General features: G+C 54.2%; 1 protein-coding gene across 4 annotated transcripts in view; it reads left to right on the top strand.

Annotated features, from left to right (window-relative positions):
- Positions 1-20,966, top strand: part of NTNG2 (netrin G2) — a 70,522-nt gene that overhangs the window by 9,744 nt on the left and 39,812 nt on the right. The gene's annotated exons all lie outside the window — the stretch shown is intronic.

Genomic DNA, 20,966 nt, shown 5'->3' with positions numbered 1-20,966 from the left:
TCCATGCAGAGGAGAGCCTTGGTCTTGGTCTTGACAGGGAAGCCAGGAAAAGGCCATGAAGGTGTGTCTTGTAGCACACTTCTTCCTCTGCACCTGTTTTACCATCTCTGTGCCTCAGTTGACCCAGATGCAGAGCACATGGCCCTATCCCCCCAGCCGAGGGGACTGTTGGGCTGATTAAGGTAGATGGAAGGTGGATCCTCGGGTCCTTGAGCTCCCCCTCACCGTGACATTGAACTTGTATGTAGAATCAAGGTCATAGCCCTCCTGCCTCCTGCCAGACCTCAGTGTTCTCCTAATGTTCCTGGGCAGCAGTGCCCAGCTGACTGGCCCACTGGCTCAGGCCTCCTCTCCCCATCCCCCCGCCACATTCCTGGCCCCCACGCCCATGGGGAGAGCATGAACACCTCACCCCCATGGCAGATGTTACAGACATACACTACTATCAAGGTATGGGGGACACAGAGCTGGTGGGGTGGGAGCCCCCAGGGGACGAAGGCGCCTCTCTCCTGGCTACCCCTGCTTGTTTCAGCCTGCCACACTTCTCACCTCTGCACCTTTGCCTGGGCTGCCTCCTCCATCTGCCACATCTTCCCTCACTTCCTCCATTTCCAAAGCTTCCCCATTTACCTGGAAAACCCCAGCTCGGTTTTCAGGATTCAAGTTGGACCTCACCTCCTCCAGGAGGCTCTCCCTGATTCCCTAACCCAGGTGTCACATCCCTGTCATTGTGCTCACCAATGTCAGCTTAGTGGTTAAGGGCTCAGGTCCTAGGGGCAGAGAGATAGGGGTTGGAACCCTATGCTGTGCAACCTTTGGCATGAGGCTTAACCTCTCTGAGCCTTATTTCCTCGCCCTGCTGTTATGACTAGGACACGCAAACACGACTGTCATGTGCACAGGTGCCTGGCATATAGTTGATGCTCGTTTATGTGGTTGTTATATTCGTGGTGTGTGCTTTGGCCTTGGACTGTGAGCTCCTCGGAAGTAGGGCTGTCTCATGTTTCCATCCCCAGCGCCTCCCTCTTGGCTCAATCAGTGCTAGGTAAGCAAGTGGAGGGCCAGTGTGATCCAGGAAGACTTCTCAGAGGAGGAGGGCTTAGAACCAAGTCTTACAGGAAGAACTAGGGTTTCTTTTTTTTTCTTAAAGATTTATTTATTCGGGGGGTGGGGCGGTGCAGAGACACAGGCAGAGGGAGAAGCAGGCTCCATGCAGGGAGCCCGACATGCCTCCTGCCATGGGACTCAATCCCGGGTCTCCAAGATCACCCCCTAGGGCTGCAGACGGTGCTAAACCGCTGCGCCACTGGGGCTGCCCAGAACTAGGATTTCAACCGGGACAAAGCAAGCACCAAAAGCTCCTGCTTGTCTCCGTTAGAGGCCCCGGTTTGTGGGATCTACGGATGACACCAGGAGGTCTGCATAGCTCTGTCCTTAAGTAGGAAGTGACTTTGGAACGTGATCTTCACCCAACCTTTAGTTAAAACCGCTCATTCTGTTGAAACACCCGAGGCTGGGCCCACCTTGGGACAGGAATAGTTTTGTGCATGACATCCTGTTGCACAGCAAAGTTTCCCTTCCTGGGGAGCAGACAAGTGACAGGCCAGGGGCAGCGCTGCAGTGCGGTCTGTGCCCACATGCCTCAGATCTTTGCCCCTTACTTTACTTAAGGGGATGGCTTTGGGTCCAGACACCCCATGGAAGGTGGGTGCAGTACCTGGAGTGCAGTGGGGAAGAGAAAGGGCCCGGAGAGGACAGCTTTCCAAAGAGTGTTGGCAGTTCTAGAACTTTCCAGCTTACACGTCCCTGCCTTCCCCAGGCTCATCTTCCTCCTCTGTCGTTGCATTCCTCTGGCCTTAGTTTTTAATATATTTTCATTTTTCTCTGGTGTTGCCTGTATTATCACCAGCTGCCTCAAATCCCACGTGCAGGGGAGAAGGGAACGAAGGACCAGCAGGCTGCACCTGCTGTGGACAAGAACCTGGCATTTGGGAAGGGGCAAATGTGAGCTACGGTTATCCTGTCCCTCTGGGCGGTGGGACTTTGGATAAATCACCTGTGCTCCAAGGCTCAGTTTTGTCATCTGAACATTGGGATGACACCAGCCACAGGCTCGGAGGAAGGCTGACGAATGAGATGAGACAGGGCTCGGAGAGCCCTTCCCTGGGTGCCTGGCACAGAATGAATGTTCCAAAAAAAGGGATTTTTCTTTTTCCATCCCAGAACTTAGCTGGAGAGACAAAAGGAGTGACAGTAGCATGTAGCAGACAGAAGACGATGCAGTGGACCAGGCGTGGAATGGGAGGTAGAGTCCGCGTGCGCTTTGGGAGTTCAGAGATGGGGGTCTGGGTCTGGGGTGAAGGGTCGGAGGGACTCGGAGGAGTGACAGCCAGCACAGAGGGAATGGCAGGTTGGCAGGTACAAGGACAGGGGGCAGGGAGGGGTCCAGGGAACATGAGGGCGGAGCACATCGATGCCTGAGAGGGGACAAGCCATGCCGCCACCCCATCCCACTCACCCCCTGCCCTGTAAGCCTGTGGGGTGGGCTGTTTACTGGATCATCAGGCGGGTGACTAGAGAGCCCAGGGCCTCCCTAGGTCTCTTTAGTGGTGGAGCGGGGATTCAGCCTTCCTCTGTCTGGCTCCTGGCACTGGGGGGAGGGGAGGAGGGCCAGGCTAGGCGTGTGGTGGGAGGGGACCGGTTGACAGGCAGAGACTGGGGAGCCCGCAGGGCATGGAAGCCCTGACCCAGGGGCCGGAACAGAGCGTGGCAGCTCAAAGGAGCAGGGACCCTCGCCACCCACCCCGGGACCGGGTCCAGGCTGCAAAGCTCTGTTCCCATCACACGACCCCGGGGGCCCCGGCTCCCCGGCCTCAGGCCTGGCCAGGGTCCATCTGGCCCACGAGCGAGGCACCAAGTGCCGAGGAAACTAGGATGTGGCAGAAACGGTTCTGTTCGGCTTTGGTTTGCAGGTTCTGGTTTGTTTTTTGTCAGCAGCAGATTTGCTTAAATATATGAGAATGTGTTTCTAATTCCCTGAGCACACACCACCTGCTGGCGGGGCGGGGGGGGGGGGGGGGGGGGGGCGTGGGGGGGCGTGGGGTGGAGTGCAGGCCAAGCAACGGAGGGGAGGAGCCAGGCATCCCAGGTTCTGGCCAAGTATCCTTGCTGCTGGGGAACCAGGCGAAGCCCCTTGGCCTGTTCTCCCCCATTGTACCAACACGGGGTTCGCCTAGATTCACCAGTGGTCCTGGAAGATGGCCAAGTAGATCCTGGCCATTTCGGAAATCCAGTCTGGGGTTCAACTTTGGTCACGAACAGACGAAATGGGGATCCCCGTGCTGATGGAGGGGTTCTGAATGCCAAGCACAGCACTAGACATTTTTTTTTCCCAAGTTCAAACTCCCTTAAAAAAAAAAAAAAAGATGTATTTATTTATTCATGAGAGACACAGAGAGGCAGAGACACAGGCAGAGGGAGAAGCAGGCTCCCTGCAGGGACCCTGACGTGGGACTCAATCCCAGGACCCCAGGATCATGCCCTGAGCCGAAGGCAGACGCTCAACCACTGAGCCACCCAAGTGTCCCTCAAACTCCCTTATTACAGTATTCTCATAAACGAAAATCAAAGGAAAATAAAGATGTGAATGCTAAAAATATAATGGTGCATCACATAATTTCCCTTTGGTTTTCTAAATTATTTTTTTTATTGAGATATAATTAATGTATAACGCTGTACTGGTTTTAGGTGTACAGCATAGCAACTGGGTATATGCATAGGTTGCAAAATGGTCCCCACGATAAGCTGAGTTAACATCTATCACTACCAATAGTTAGAGGGTTGTTTTTTTTTTTTCCTTCTTTCTTCTAGTGAGGCCATTTTTAAAAGAACTTTTAAAAATTTTTAAAATTGAGGTGAAATTCATACCACATGAAATTAACCATTATGATTTTTTTTTTTTTACTGCAGTAAAAGATATAGAGCATCAAGTTTGCCTTTTTAACCATTTTTAAGGACATGGTTTCATAGCATGTAGTACACTCAAGATGTGGTGCGACCACCACTTCTGTGTACTTTTTTTTTTTTTAAGATTTTATTTATTTATTCACGAGAGACACACAGAGAGAGAGAGAGGCAGAGACACAGGCAGAGGGAGAAGCAGGGTCCACGCAGGGAGCCCGACGTGGGGCTCTATTCCAGGTCTCCAGGATCATGCCCTGGGCTAAAGGCATCACTAAACCGCTGAGCCACCCGGGCTGCCCCACTTCTGTGTACTTTTGAGAAAGTTTTCATTACCCCAAAAGGAAATCCCATTTCCATTAGCTGTCACTCTCCAAGTTCCCTCCTCCCAGCCCCTGGCGACCCCTAATCAGCTTTCTCTCTCTATGGATCTGTCGATCCTGGACTCTTCGTCTAAATGGAATCATACAATACGTGACTTTTTGTGCCTGGCTTTTTTCCCTTAGTACCATGCTTTCAAGGCTCATCATGTTGTGCCAGATGTCAGTACCTCATTCCATGTTTAAGGCTGAATGATATTCCATTGATGGGCTAGACCACGTTTTATGCGCTTGGGTGCCAGTTGATGAACATTTGGGTTGCTTTTACTTTGGCACTGTTATGAATGCTGCTGCTGTGTACATTTGTATCTAGTTTTTGTGTGGACATTGCTCTTGGGCATATCCCCAGGAGTGGACTTGCTGGGTCATATGGTAAATCCATATTTAAGTTTTTGAGGAACCCCCAAATGGCTGTCCACAGCAGCTGTACCACTTTTCATTCCCGCCAGCAGGCCACGGGGTTCCCATTTCTCCACATCCTCGTCAGCACTGGGTATTTTCCCTTTTTTGTTTTTTATCATTATGGCCAACCTGGTGGACGTGAAGTGGCATCTCGTGTAGTTTTGATTTGCCTCCTTCTAGTGACTAATGGGTGTCGTGTGCTTATTGACCATTCTTGTATCCTCTATGGAGAAATGTGTCTTCATGTCTTTTGCCCATTTTTTCATTAGGTTGTCCTTTTGTTGTTCATTCGTACACGTCCTTTGTGTATGCTAGGTGCCAGATCCTTATCAGATACATGATTTGCAAATATTTCCCTCTGCTCTCCGGATAGGCTTTCCACTCTCTTTATTGTGTCCTTTAATGCACAACATTTTTTTTTTATTTTAGTGAAGTCTAATTGATCTAGTTTTTCCTTTGGTTGCTTTTGCTGTGGGTGTATTGTTAAATCCAGGACGTGACTGTTTACCCCCATGTGTTCTTCTAAGACTTTTATAGTTTTCACTCTCATGTCTAGATCTTTGATCCATTTTGAGTTAATATGGGTAGATGGTGTAAAATAAGCATCCAGCTTCCTTCTTTTGCATGAAGAAAGCTAGTTCCCCTGGCACCATTTGTTGGACAGACTGTTCTTTCTCCAGTTAATGTCCTTGTCACCCTTACGGGCAGTCCATTGACCATCAATGTAAGGGTTGACCTCTGGGCTCAACATTTTTTCCATGGAAACACTGAGCATCCCACGTGCAGTGTCTCCTCACATCCTCCCAAATACCTGCGGGGTGAAAACTACTTTCCCCATTTTACCGATGAAGAAGCTGAGACCCCAGTACTGGGTGGACAGTCTGGTCTTGAATCAGGTCCCAGGCATTTGATGCGATACTGTGATGAAGCCTGAGGAGGATGAGCCCAAATGCTCACACTGTCCCCCTCCCTCTCTCCCCTCCCTTCCTTCCTCCTCCCTGTCTCCTTTTTTCCTGAACTAGCTTTTAGGCCAGGATGTTAGCTTTGCTGCTCAGAGGAGGGTAACAGGGGAGGGGTGCCCAACCCGTGACTCCTCTCCGGCCTCAGTGTCTCCTCTCCAGCTCCCACTGCACCCCCTGCACCCCCACTTGGCAGGGCACCGGAGCCTGCGTCTCACTTTGTCCTACCACGTAAATGCTGCTGCAGATTTTCCTTTGTCTCAAGCAGGGAGTGCAGTTAGGAAGGGGTCTCAGACATCAGAAGAACCTCAACAGCCATGAGCACGTTAATGTGGAACTAACGGATCAGGGGAAGGTGGGCTCCTCGGCCCTGGCTGCTGGTGTCCCCCAGCCCCCGGCCCGGGGTCCCTGAGCACCCCACCCCCAGGCAGTCCTAGGGCTCTTGTGAATGCAGTGTGAAACCACTCGTGACCCCAGCTCGCCTCATTGCTGATGTGAGGGAAAACTGAGGCCCACCAGGATGAAATAACTTCCTTGGGCCCCTGGTGGCGGACAGCAGACCCAGGAGGCTCCACTGTAGGTCCCAGGCTCAGAGTGAGCCAGGGCCCCAGGGACATGAGGCGTTCCACACCAGGTCTCCATCTAGCCACTCATGCCCTGGATTTGGCCTCCCGAGATGGCCTTTGGTGGGGCACGTGGGATGCCTGCCTGAAAGCCACGTGCAGCCCATGGGGTGCCAGAGCCACCCCTTGGGTGGAGTTGTGACATAAGGGTAAGGCACTTGCCCTCTGGCCCCTCAGGTGAGCTCTCACACAGGCGTGCAAACCCGGGTGACGCGGCTGTGCTCAGGGCCAGCTCTCCTAGGCCCGAGGGCTCCAAGGCCCCCATCCCAGCCTCCCCCACGAGCTGTGGTCCCCGTGCTGTGGCAGCGCTGTGAAGGTGGACAGGAAGAGGACCTGGAATGTCAAGGTGTGGCTGCACAGGGGTCACCCCCATTAGAGAGACGTAACCCATCTCTCTCTGTGTCTCTGCATCTTGCACATCTGATCTGCCCTCCCCACCTAAACCTGGGAATGTTCTAGAGCTTCCCCGCCCCCGCCATTAAAGGGACTCTGCTCTCATCAAGGATCTGGCATCCTTGTTCCCCAGACATTTGCCCTGGGGTGCTGCGGGACCATTTGAACCCCTCAGTCCCTCATTCCACTTTCCCTCGTTCTGCCCATGCCATTTGTCCACTTGACTCCAAGTGTCGACCAGGGAAATAAGAGGAAATGAAACATGACCAGGACATTTCCCCTCAGTCGCAGCAGAGTCCATTGTTGGGCAAAGGTGAAAAGGAGGCCAGTGGGAGATGCAGCCGGCAGGTAACCCTCAAGCTCCCTCCCTCTGCTCCAGCCCACATGGATGGTGGTGTCCATTTGGGGTTCTTGGGGAGTTCCCTCCCTCTGGGAATCCAGACACAGCCAAAGGCAGGTGACAATAGAAGGAGAAGCCAGCCAGCTGTCTGTGTCCCTGTCCCCACTCCAACAGCTCTGGGGCTGGTGCTGGGCTGGGACTGGGCTCCCCACTGGACCGGCTTCCTGGGGGCTGGGTGACCTCAAGGCAAGTCTTGGGGTGGAGATTTCCTGCCTGCATGCTCATCCTCAGAAACCCCTGCATTCATTCCCTGGTTCTGTTTCTAGCCTTTGGGACACAGGCTTTTTTAAAGATTTTATTTATTTATTCGTGAGAGACACAGAGACAGAGAGAGAGAGAGAGAGGCAGAGACACAGGCAGAGGGAGAAGCAGGCTCCATGCTGGGAGCCCAATGGGGGACTCGATCCCAGGACTCCAGGATCACACCCTGGGCCAAAGGCAGGTGCTAAACCGCTGAGCCACCCAGGGATCCCTATAGCCTTTGGGATTTTTAACCTTGGAGAGGGGGCCAGAGCGGGGAAGGGAGAGGGAGAGGGAGGGAAAAACCAGGAATGTGCCAGGCACCCAGGAGGACCTGGGTGGCCAAGTAAACCTGGAGATCAACCCTCACCTCAGTAGCAAAACCTCAGAGCAGGGGCTCTTGCCTTTGGGGATTCACAGACCCTCTGAGAATCCGTGGTGCTCTTCCAGGAACAGCACACACACACAGAGACACATGCACATGCAGTATGCCCACACACACAGACACACGCACATGTCTGCAAATACTCTTGGGCTCCCCAGACCACTCTGAGTCTCCCCATGGATCCCTATGGTCCCTCTGGGGACCCTTATGCTCAGGAAAATGAAATCTGTCTTCTTGTCACTGACTGGTCCTATGATCTGAGGATTTTCTTGATTTAACATCTTCCTCCTCCCTCTCCTTGGAGGAGCAGCAGCTTACATTTACTGAGTGTCTACTGTATACCAAGCACTTGACCTAAACAAGCTCATTGAACCCTCACAGAAGACTTACGGTAGATCCTGTGTTTGTGCCCATTTTGTATATGAGGACCCGAGGTTCAGAGAGGTTAAGGCACTTTCCCAGAGTCACACAGCACTGAAATAGGCTTGGCACCTCCACCCTAGGCTGCCAGGACCCAGCACTTAGCTGCTCACCAGGCCATTTATAGCTGATGGGAGGTACTCAGAGGGTCTTAGAAAGCACCTGATAGATCGAGTTGGTTGTCATCTGTGTGCATGCATGCAGGTAGCCCTTTGTGCCAGGCGAGTGAGTACTGTCCCAGTCAGCCTCTCCTCCCCCAGCAGGGCCTGTCAGCTCGAGGAGGGAGGGAGGGGACTGGGGAGGAGTGAGTGATGGTGACGGTGACCCACCCCCCTGTCCCCTGAGACATGTCGGAGTCTGCTAATCCACTTATTTGATAATTCAGTTATATCATATCTATTTGGCAGTGTGCACGCCCCCACACACCAGCTCCGGGGAAGGCGAGATTTCTTTGCCTGGAGGAACCCGAGCTGTTTTCCTGAGGAAGGAGTGGGAAAAGAAATACCCCCGACAATGGACAGTAATGGACCTAAAAATAGAGGGGGGAGGGAGCGCTACAGGGGGAAGGAGCTGCAGGGAGGAGGAGTGGGGCATCTGGCTCGAATGGCAGCCCACCCCTTCCCTTCCCACCTGGGGTTCCCCCATAATCGGGTGCCTTTCAGCCTGGGGGACAGGCACTGAGATGGGAGGGATAGGAAGGAGGGGCTGGTTGTCCAGGTGCCACCCCCCCCCCCATGGAGGATTGTCCCATGCAGGGTCCTGGGGACAGTGGCCCTGACCTTGGCTGCACACTGGAGTTCCCTGGGTGGCTGAACCTGCCTGATCTCCAGGACTCACCCCTGAGGGTGTGCGGCCATGGGTCTGGGGGGCCCCAGGCGAGGTGAACGTAAGCAGTGTCTCCACATGAGGAAAGGGATTCAGGTTTGGGGCCCGTCTCCTCAGCGTTGGGGTGGCCTTCTTGAGGACTTCAGGCCCAGATGGACAGTGGGACTCGGGGTGGGAGAAGGCAAGGCCAGGGAGCTGTGCAGGGTGGGGGGCTGTGGGGTGGAACCTGCACCCCCTATCCCCACGGCCATCTCACAGTGTCTGGGGCTTTAGTGCAGCTCCCCAGGGGGTCCTGGGGCTCAGCCAAGATGCACCATTGCAATGGCTCCTCCTCGGACTGCATTGCATCCCCTCCAGCCTTAAGCGCCTTGTTGTCTTTTAAATTCAAAGGCCAGAGGGGGAGAGGGCTCTTTCTCAGAACCATCCTTGGACCCCAGCCACTGGCACTCCTCCATCCTTGCTCCAGTCTCAGTAGGCTGAGGGGAACCCGTCCCCCTCATCACAGACCCTCACCCTCTGTTCCCAGCTTCTTAACCCCTCTTCCTGGAGGAAGGCTGGCCAGCCAGAGTCAGGGCCTTCCTGCAGCTGCTAAATGTCAAGACGGACGCTGGCTCTGGGCCGCCCCTTTGCCCTTCTCCCCACGCTCCCCACCAGGCCCCTGGCCTGCCAAGTGCATTAACTCCTCTCTTCCTGTGCAAAGTCTGCACATCCAGGCTGCCTTCACTTGGCCTCGCTACCTAGGGTAACTCCCTCACAGCCCGGTTACATCTTCCTCCACCTGCCCAGACCTCGCCCACCCCTTCCTTCTTCGAGGCCTGCCTTTCTGAAATCCCACCTCCCCCAGGAAGCCTTCCTGACCATCCCAGCCAGTTCCCATCCAGGCTTGTCATCTGGGCCATTTGTGGGGACCAAGCCACAGCTTCTCTGGGGGTCACTGCAGAAGGCTCAGTGCTCTCTCATAAGGGGTCAAAGCACCTGGGTTACCAGAAGCGTGACCTGGAGTCAGGGCCTGGCCTCTGGGAGCCTCAGGTCCCTCCTCAGCTATGGGGGTGATGTTGATAGCGGGGCACATGTCATAGAATTGGTGCCCTTGTTTGGATCCTCTGTACCAGGCCCCAAACCTGGCCAGGCATCTGAGTCACTGCGAAAGGGGTTTGGTTGGTTTGTTGGTTTCTGGAGCAGAATTCAGGCCTTGAGGAATATTTGCATGCCCTCCCCTTCCAGGAATTTTGATGAGCAGCCAGGTCTGATGGCTGCTGCCTCCCCAGGACTATTTTGCACACAGAGGACATTCAGAAATGGTGGGTGAAGAAGTGACTAAGTAGATGAATGAAAGATTGCTGCCTCAGCCCTGCCACTCCCACCCTCAGCAGAGGATTCGTGCACAGAGTGGTGCACCTGTCTAGGGTTGCTCAGGTGCATCTGCCTGTGGAATGGACCCAGGGAGCTTCCTCTCCCCTCTGATCCCCTGCTTCTTAACTCCTCGGAGACCAGAAGGGAGAAACCCTTGATGGTCAGTCAGTCTCAGCTTGTGACTGTTGGCAGAGGCTGTCCCCGTCCGTCTGGATGTTAAATCCACTCCCAAGGCTCCTATCAAGTTTGGAGGACCCAGACAGGGGACCTGCCGAGGAGTGGGGAGTCACTCTGCAAACCTTGCATATACCAGGTTCCACCTCCCGGGAGCACACAGTGGGAGCACACATTAACCAGAGGAGCTGCTAAGAAAAGCTGACTGAGTGCTCATCTTGGGATAGGGACAGGGGCCCTGAGGAAGGAATGGTTAAGCAGACACCGCAGGGGGCCGGGTGGGGGGGGTCCGGACAGGGGCTGCCCCATCCAGAAAGCCCAGGGAGGAGGCACCCAGAGAGGAAGCAGACACTAGGAAGCCTTTCTAACAAGGCAGGAAAATGCCTTCTATAGGATCATAAAATAATTTGTAAAGACATCTGTGGCATGAAAATCCATTTAATCGCCCCTCAGCTGGGCAATGACTATCCCCCCCTCAGACGGGAGGCAGGGTGGCTCGCTAGGCTTCCCACCCAGCATGTATTTTGGAGCTTCTAACACCAGTCCCGCCTTCTGCTCACCAGAGGGACATTGGCCCCATTGCCCAGCTGTCCGTGCCTCCCTTCTTCATCTTAAAAACAAAATTCAGGGTTGGATGCTAGCTCACAGGATTGTCATGAATAGACAAAATGAGGTTTCACGGGAAAAATCATAATTTCGATGTGCCAATAAAAATACTCAGTGTGGAAGTTTGGGAAAGAAAGACAGAAACAAGGCGGGGAGGGGCGGGGGGCGGCGGGCAGAGCCAGGAGCCCTTTGGGTCTGGACTTTGTCTGGAGGGGCAGCCTCTGTGGGGCAGCCGGGGAGCTGAAAGCGCCAGCGTTACTGGTGGTTTCTAAAGAGCATCTGGGTGGGGGCCACTAGGGGCAGCAGGGCAAGGGGGAGAGGAGGGGCTTCCACCCCTCTAGTCCCGAACCCTCCCCCTTCCAGCAGGTGCTCCGCCTCCCCACCTGGGCCTCTTTAGGGACCACCGAGGCCCCATTGTTCAAGGGCTGCTCCCAGAGAGAGGGAGGGGGCCACTCGACGCTCTGCCCTCCACCCCCACCCCAGCGTTTAAATCCTCCAGGCCGATTTTTTTTTTCCTCCATGATAAAATATTCATGTCAGCAGAGCAGGCCCTCTTTGGGAAGGCTGCTTGTGTCTAGCTTAGGCTTTGCACAAGCTTTTAAAGAGCAGGACGCTTTTCCTACTCTCTAAGCATTTTCTGAGTCCTGAATCAATAATGCACTTTACTGGGCTTTTCTGGATGCAGCTTTTCCTCCTCCCTGCACCCTGCCCCCATCCTGCCAGGTCTCTCTCTCTCTCTCTCTCTCTCTCTTTCTTTCTTTCGTCCTCCCATCTTCCTTTGTTTACTTTACTTTTTAAAGAGATATTAAGTAAAAGTGTCAGGCTGTTTGGGTGGTGGGCCTCGGGGTGGGGGGAGCGGGGTGCGCCAGAAGAGAGAGCAGAGAGCCTCTGGGCAGCTGCCAGGTGGGCAGTCCTTGGCTGAACAGGTCGTGTCTGTGTGCAGGAGGAGGCGAGGAGGAGCCGCTGAGCCTTCCCGCTGGCCCTGGTGGGGAAGCATTTGAGCTCCTGACGTGGGGGGGAGGAGGAGAGCTTCTCTCAATTCTTTTTCAAACCAATTAGAAAATGTTTACATCCAACCAGAGACAACAGGACCAAATAAAAAAGGAAGGGGGCCTGGAGCAAAGGAAATATGCAGAGTGTGAGCCAAAATATATTGCCAAACTTTCTAGGGAGCGAGCAGTCTAGTTTGGGCCTATCTGCTTCCTATGGTAATGAGTTCCCTGTCACCGGGGGTGTGCAAGTGGCAGAGGAGCCATTCCTTGTCTGAGACGGATGCCTATGCATGTCTGGTTGGTTTTGTGCTGCCAGGTGAGGGTTGGGGTGCAGGAGTTGTCCCTGGCGGGGGGCACACAAAACAGCATGGGCTCTCTTAGACTGGGTTAGAACTTCCCATCCTAAACATTCCTAGAAATCCAGCTGTGGGAAGAATCCACATATGCCCAGGGCAAAACTGTATCCTTTTTTATTTTTTAATTTTTTTTTTAATAGTATAGCAGTCCCCCCCTTAGTGGTAGTTTCAGTTACCCACAGTCCACCGTGGCCTGGAAGCAGAGGCTCCTCCTTCCGGCCTGTCTGTGAAGGTCAACAGTAGCCTAATGCTAGGTCCCCAGGCCCACGTCGCTGCCCTCACTTCATCCCATCACGCAGGCATCTTATCATCTCACGACACAGAGGGGTGAGTGCAACACAGGAAGGTGTGTCCAGAGAAGGAGTCCACGTTCACGTCACTGCTGTTACAGTGTTTGATTATGATTGTTCTATTTTATTGTTAGTTGTCATCGATGTTAATCTCTTACGGTGCCTAACGTAGAAATTAAGCTATATCACAGGTATGTACATATGGGACAAACAATGTATCTTGGATCTATCTGGGTTTTCAGGTATCCACTGCGGGTGCTGGAAGGAGTCCCCTGTGGATAAGGGGGGATGCTACTATAAAATTCGAAGCTCCTGGAAGGATGAACTCTGGTCTAGCCAGCCGGAGCCCTGGCAAGACCCCGCCTAGCCCCTCCCTCCCCTCAGCCCCTGCAGGAAATCAGCCCTTCTGGGCCTGCAATCCCCTATAGCAGTGTTTGGCATTTTGGCATTTGCATCCCTGCCCCTCAGGCCCTGGCTTCCCCGCTGACCTTCTCCGGACAGTCCTCCAGGGCAGCCTGACACCCTCGGGTGGGCAGGAGGTCTTGCTGGTTACGTCTGTCAGGGAAGCTAGAGGTGGGGAACGGGACCTCGGAGCTGGAGTCCCTGCTGGCGGTAGAACAGCACCTCACCGGCTGCTCCCGCATCTCTTGGTGGTCGGTGAGCCACACAGTCCTAGCTGGGTGGTGCTGGGCAGGTTGCTTACCCTCTCTGAGCTGCAGCAGAACAATGAGACTAAGTGAGACCAGTGAGAAGATAGATGCCCCTTGAGTAAGCACCCAAGGAACACTCTTGTGGGATCCAATTGCTGGGATGTTCAGCAAATACCACTATACGCAAACAAGTTGTTGGATGGTTCTGGAAGGAGGTAAATCACAGGCAAGGTTGAAATGAAAGGCCGCCCTTTCCTCCCAAACAATTTGGGGAACTGGAGCAGTGGGGAACTGTTCTGAGCAGCTGAAGGCCCGAGGCCAGGGCAGGCTTGGGGGGTCCGAGGTGGACCCTTGGCCAGGAGATGTCCACTGTGGCTGGTTCAGAGTCAGGGTCTGTGGGTGATCTAGTCGGTGGGGAATGGCTGCCAGTGTGGCCTCTGGATGCTCACTGCTGAGATGGATGAGGACTGCTTGACCATGCTCCTGGCCTTACCTATGAGTAGTGGCTGGGCTGTGAAGAAATCACTCCAACAAGAAACCAAACCAAACCAAAAACACCAAAAAAAAAAAAAAAAAAAAAAAAAAAACCCCACAAAACCACAGCAAGAACAAAAACCCTATCCCAACAAGAGAAGCCTCCCTGGCTAGTTGCAGCTCCTGCTCTGAAATGCCATTTGGGTTGGTTTCCGCTGATTCACGAGCAGGGAGGCGTGACCTTGCCCAGAAACCCGAAAGGGCAGAGGAGAGAAGAAGCAGGCCCAGGGAGGTAGAGAGGGGAGGGCATAGGGCCCTGGGGTCTGGAACCACAGGAGGAGAGGGCTGGGAAGGAGGGGGAGTGTCAGGGGCGGGGTGATGGTTAGAGACCCACCCGGGCAGCTAGAATTAGAATCTGTTCCCAACAGAATCTCATTTCCGCTTTGTTAATAATTTATCCCCACTGCAACTTCTTTTACCAATAAATAGGAAATAACTTGTTAGGGAGAAATCCCTTGGCACCCCAGCTTTCTCCCTGGAGTAGAGGGAGGTGGGGATGTGCCCCTGGGCCCTTCCTCCCAAATGGTGTGGGGGACTGAGGCAAGTGGACTTAGGGAGGTCAGTGTCAGAGCTGCTCGATCATCTCATGAATGGTGAAACTGAGGCACAGGTAGGGCAAGGCTCCACCCAAGGTCATACATGGGGTCAAGAACAATCTCCTGAATCCCAGCTCCATGACCCTGTGGGTCAGGGGAACTTATTCTTTTTTTTTTTTTTCAGGGGAACTTATTCTTGACTTGGGCACCTGCTCAGGCTGAAAGAGTTTCCCCCGGAGTTCTAGAAGCATCATGAGAGGTGGAGGTGGCGCTAGCTCAGCTACCCATTGGCTCTTTTACCACTTTTGCTCCTCGCTAAGTCCTGTTCTGCAAGAGGGAGCTGGTGCTGCCTGGTGTAACCCTCGGTGCCCCAGGCCACCCCTCCCTAGGGCTCTCCGTGGCCGCCTTCCGCCTCCCACAGGCAGATGCCTCCAGCAGTGCCAAGGTTGACGGGCTGAGCAGGAGACAGTTCAGTTGGCAACTCGGCAGACAGGTTCAAAAAAATCTGTCAGCTGCTAAACTGTTCCCTGGGCCTGCCCACATGCTGGGGTAGCAGAGCGATGGGCTGTCTGCCTCCCGGTGGAACCCGCATCTCCAGGGAGTGGCCCCAGGTTTGGGGTGACAGTGTCCTTCCCTTTTGGGTGAAGGACACAGTTTCCTGACTTGTCCCCGAGCCCAACTCCCTGGCTTCTTGCCCCACTTCGGCCACTTGGAAGCAGCGTGACCTTGAGATGTTGTTCAGCCTTTCCCTGTTTCTAGAGTGTTCATTGAAGGGCCCCGTCTTCCAGGACAGTGCACATGCAGGGTGTGCAACTTGCTGCGTCCTCAAACCTCAGGACAGGTGATGACCATGATGACGTCTCTTCATCCATCTCGGGCCACGCAAGGGGCTTGCTAGGAGACACCTGCTGTAATCCTCACAAGGGCCCCGACCAGTCGGCTTCCTGGATTCCATCCAGTCCGCCAGGGTTTCCCAAGCAGCCTTGAGGAGTGCCAGGGTGGCCTCGGCTGCAGTGAGGACGGAGGCAGATGAGGCCGCTGCCTTGGTGGCGCTTCCCCTTTGGTGGAGAAGTTGACACTCGGGGAAGTGGGGAGACATGGGTGTGGCAGGGCGAGCCTGGACGAGGGCTGTCCCCACTCATCTGGCTACAGATGGCCGAGCCCTTCCCACTATGTCCTGGCACGCTGCCGCACATTCCCCAAACCCGCCCCATGGGTGTCCAGCAACTGAAATTTCATCTCGACACAAGGCACAGGCTCCTTGGTAGGGATCCAGAGGTCCAAACAGCCCGACTTCCCCTGGGCTCTGTTACCTCCGTCCCTGCTAACAGCCTGCTTTCCCACTCAATTATATTTTTTGCCTGAAGCTTATCTACACTGTTTACAGCCTGGCCTCTGACTCCCAACTGTACCCTTTGCACAGAAAATAACATAAGAGCAAAAGCATTCGAGAGACCAGTGAAAGGTTTGAACATTTCGGGGTACGAAATGGTTTCTCCATAGAAAAGTTCTTTTCAGGAGCCTCCTGCTTTGTGTCTCTGTAGGTCTGTTCCCACCCCGCTCTCTGGCACTGCTGTCCCAGCTGCCTGCCCTCCGCTGGTCCTGCACCCCTGCCTTCACCCCTCCCCATCATCCCCACTGCCTAACCTTTCAGGTGACCTGCTTTTGTGTGTCTGCAGAGATAGGAGAGGCACAGAATCTTGGAGCTTGGTTCCCCCAAGATTTATTTCCTTGGCTGGATCCCACTGTGTCCAGAGGGGGTGACGTGGGGCCAGCAAGCGCTTGGTTCCTTGATCTGTGAAGAAGAGGTAATTGTAGCACTGACTGTCCCAGGGGGGTTGCTGGGAGGATGCCATGCGGAGTGGGTGGGAAGTGCCCAGCCCAGCCCTGGCACAGGGTTCGCACTCGATGGATGTCATGATCATCACGCTCTCCTGAGCCTGCAGTCCCCAAGGTAGTCGGCATCTTGTATGAAGCTCTGGTTTTATTGTTAACGAACTGGTTGGCCTCAACCTTACTTTTTCCCACTGAAGGTTGCTGGGAGAGCCCCTGGGCTAGTGTATTTGAAGCTGCTGTTTAATAAATATTGCTGCCATTTGGAGATGTGTTCTAGGCATTTCGTACACATTATTTCACACGATGTTGAAAGAGAGACTACATATTCAGAGATGTAAAGCAACTTTCTCAAGGTCACACAGCCTCAAGGGATACAGCTGAGATTAAACCTAGGATGTTCAGGCCCCAAAGCCAGTTTCCTTAGCTGCTCCAGAACGGGGGTTCCTAACTGGGGAGATGGGATCCCAGTAATTTCCATTTGCATGGAAAATGCAGTGTGTTGCATTTTTTTTAAGAAAGTTTCAAAGTTTTTGATCAGGGGTGTGATTTTTATTTATTCACTTTTCTGGGAAGATTCACGAAATGTCTAGAACAATAATTATTGCTTTCCATAGGATCATATGTGGCTTCAGTATCATCCTGAAAGGTTAAAAGTGTGGCTCCCACACCCCTAACTTTCTCTCAGGTGTTAGGCCAGGTATAAGGCATTAGGTATTGTTTGGATTGTCTGTTTCATTGAGTCTGATCTCACAGAGCTCGGTGGAAATGTGTAGACCAAGAAGGCGGGCAGACGCCACCCTCCAGCCCGGCCCCTCCCTCGCACCTGCCGTCATGAGCTGTCAGACTGAGGCACAGCACTGGGGGGGGGGGGGGTTGGGGTAAACTGGGCTCCTGACCCTGGGCTCCTCCTCAGGAAACCTCACTCAGGGAGAACAGAAGGAAAGCGAGCGCAAGAGCAAATGGTGTTTGGGAAGGATCGCAAGTGCAGCGTGGACAGCGCCCTGAACGGGAGCCAAACCCCGCACCCCAAAATGGTTACATGGAACTCCAAGATCTTGGGGCAGGAGGGCGGTGGAAGGAAGAAGAGAAATAGGAGTGAGAGGGAGAGAGTTGTGCTGGCGATGGCTTGAGGTTTATTTATCGTGCTCGCTGTTGATTAAGCCCGCTCAGCAGCAGGCGCGGGGCTGGTAAATACACAGGCTGATTCATTAGTTTCTGACCATCTGCTTCCTGGGCTGAGGAGCGGGGGGCCAGGGGGCCCCGCAGGTTATGGCAGCGTGGTGTCGGCAGCCGGGCTGGAGCCCCCGTCCCCTGGCAGAGCCGGCCATGTCAGTTTTCCTGGTGACAGACAGGCCGGCACGGCTGGGGGCTGTGTGGGGTCCCGTGTCCTGCAGTGGGGACCACCAAGAGACTGGGCAGGGTGAGGGAAGGTAGGGCAAGGGGATGAAGAAGGACTGGGGAAGGTGAGGTGTGGGTGATTCACGGCAGTCAGGGGATAGCAGGAATAATATCAGCATTCAGCGTGAGATATATTAATATTAACCTAATTGTCATTATATTGATAATTATTACTATTATGACAGTCTATTATAATTATTACTATTAATTAGTTATTAATATAATGATGATATATTAATATAATGACTGTAATAATGATAATTTAGTGAGTGGCTACTGAGGTCCAGGCCCTATGCAGAGGTTTTCCTACACTGTGCCAGATGAACATGCAACATCCCATGATGGATGACGAGGGAGCTGGGTTTAAATACTGAGTCGGGCATGAAGGGCTTCCTGGAGGAGATGCATGGGGGGAGGGCCCTGAAAACACTGAGGGGGAGAGTCGCTGCAGGAACACAAGATCAGAGGCAAGAGGGGATGGGACAGCCAGAGAAAAGGCACAGCCTTCAGAGCTGGATTGATAGGAGCTATCCAGGTGGGCAAGGAAGCACGGTGTCACCTGGTACCCGGGTGCTGGAAACCAAGCTTGCAGAGGAGGATCCCAGACAGAGCTTCTGGGGAGATCATGAAAGACTCACAATTCAGTCCTGCCCCTCGGGACCGTTCCTCCCACCCTGACCATCCCCGGCCCCCACGACCCCCAGCTCCCGGCTGAGGACTATACTCATTTGCTGGGGCCCAGGTGGCGTAAACCACAGAAATCTCTCTGCTCACCGCTCTGGAGGCTAGCAGTTTGTTGGAAGACAAGGCGGGTCTGGTTTCCTGAGGCCTCTCTCCCAGGCTCGCAGATGGCCACCCTCCTACTGCTTCTTCACATGGCTTTCCTCCACACGCACTCGCCTCTGGTGTCTCTCTGTGGATCCAAGTTTCCTCTCTGTACAGGGACACCAGTTGTGTTGCATTAGGACCTGTCCTCATGGCCTCATCTTAACTTAATCACCCATTAATGGCCCTATTTCCAACCAGTCACATTCCGAGATCCTGAGGTTTAGGGCCTCAATGTATGAATTTGGAGGGAGCTGCAATTTAGCCCCTGACAAGGTGCTGGGGCAGTGGAGGGTCCTGGGGAGTGGGAACACAGAGATTGCTGGTTGGCAGGTGGGGATGCCGACCTAAGGGCAAACTGTGTCCTCCCACCCCCTGGTGCATCCCAAATGGCATGACCATGACCATGCCTCTGGACAGAGAGCTCTTCCCTGCTGTGTGCCGGCGGAGGGGCTGGGGCAGGGGCTGGCCCCATGGGCAGGCTTGCTCCTCCTGTGTGAGCAGCCTGGCCCTCCCGTCACCAGGCCTGGCCTCTGTAGGCCAGTGAGCCATCTCCGGGGGCCTCTCGGCCCCTTCACATTCAAGGATATGACGGCCCAGGATCACTGAGCTGGAGCTGGAGGAAGCGCAGGGCCCACAAGCTGAACCAGACCCTCTCCCTGCTGCGTTGCATGTGAGGTTGCTAATGTTTTCCCGACAGCCCTGAGGCTTTCCAGGACAGGAACAGGTTCATTCTCAAACACCTCCCGCTATCCAGGAGGCCTGGGCCAGTCCCACCTAGTTCTGGACCTCCAGCAGTTTCCCCATCTGCTGAATGAGGGGTTGGATTCAGCAGTATCTCCCTTCCATCCCGAGGTTTGTGGGTCCTGAGAATCAGCGGGCCTGGGCCAGGTGGGGTGGACGGTGGCACCACAGGGGACCAAGGACAGAGCTATTTTGGGCAAGGAGGGCTTTGTGGAAGCTGCCTCAGTAAAATCCTGGGCCAGCCTGCCCACCCCAGACCCCTGGGCAGAACGTGTCCTCCACGAAAGGGTATCAGTAGTGACACCAGAGGCCGCTGCGGTGATGCTGGTGGGGGCACCAGCTCAGCCCCCCAGGAGGCAACGTGCCTACTCCCCCCGTGGGAGCCAAGTGGCTCATTTTGGAGTAAGAGATTTTAACTCAGATCCAAGCTGTTTTGTCTCTGAGCAAACCAGACACCTGAAATATTCATCAAAAAGGGATGTGAGTGGTCTGGGCGCTGTGGTTCTTCATGACAGCTTTTTTTTTTTTTTTTTTAATTAATTAATAGACTGTTTTAGAGCAGTTTTAGGCTTACAGAAAATTGAGCCCACAGTGGCAGGAGTTTCTAATGCCCCCGTCTCCCCATGAACAGTTCCCCCCTACTTTTTAAAAGAATCTTTATTTGGCGGGGGGGACATGAACAGGGTAAGGGGCCGAGGGAGAGGGAGAAGCAGACTCCCCTCTAAGCAGGGAGCCTGATGCAGGGCTTAATCCCAGAACCCTGGGATCATGACCTGAGCTGAAGGCAGACTCTTAACCAACTGAGCCACCCAGGCTCCCCAACAGTTCCCCCTACTATTCATATTTGCACTGGTTTGGTACATTGGTTATAGTTGACGAGCTACATTGATAGTTATTGTGAGCCAGAGCCCACCGTTTACATCAGGGGCCATGCTCAGTGTTGTCAGCTCGGTGGGTTTGGACAAATGCACAGTATCCTACATCCACCAAGAGAGTGTCACACAGAGACGCTTCACTGCCCTAAAATCCACCGGCCCCCCACCCCACCCCCAGGGCTCCACCTATTTATCCCCCTGACTCCAGGCAACCACCACATTGGTGACATTTTCAAGGCCTCTGGCCGAGTTCACACAATGGGCAGACTCAGGGAATGGATTTGAACTGCCACAGAGGGGAGCCACAGCCGGTGCCCGCTGGGCCCAGGAGTGGGCTGCCGGCCTCCCTGGGGTGGGGTGAGAGGAGAGAGAGCAAGTGGGGGCTGTGTCCTGCCTTCCACAGCCAGTGTCCCCCACTGAGCCTGCCAGGCCTGTGCCAGGGCCCTGGAAATAACTCGCCACCAAGATGCACCCCATGGAGAGGAGCTTGTAGACACCCAGCCTCCTCCCAGGGTGCTCCGACCACGTACGAGGGGGACACATGGGCTAGGGCGCAGAGGCGGGCATGACCGCCACCCTCTGCATCAGATAGGCCTGGGTATAGCTCCCCGTGCTTCCTGGTGGGTGCCTTGGGTGAGGGACACTGCCGAGCCCGGGGTTCCTTCATCTGGAGCACGGAGCTCATACTCGCGCTCTGTGTTTGGAGGTGCGACAGGAGACAGAAGAGAAATGAGACAATGAGGTCTGTAACAGACATAGAGTCCCTGGCCCTGGGTGGCAGTTCAGCAGATGTTTGCAGTGACTTTGACT

This window comes from Vulpes vulpes, chromosome 2, assembly GCF_048418805.1.
Source record: "Vulpes vulpes isolate BD-2025 chromosome 2, VulVul3, whole genome shotgun sequence".
Taxonomy (NCBI): domain Eukaryota; kingdom Metazoa; phylum Chordata; class Mammalia; order Carnivora; family Canidae; genus Vulpes; species Vulpes vulpes.
The sequence above is the reverse complement of the archived record's forward strand: the minus strand, read 5'-3'. Positions and strand labels throughout refer to the sequence as shown.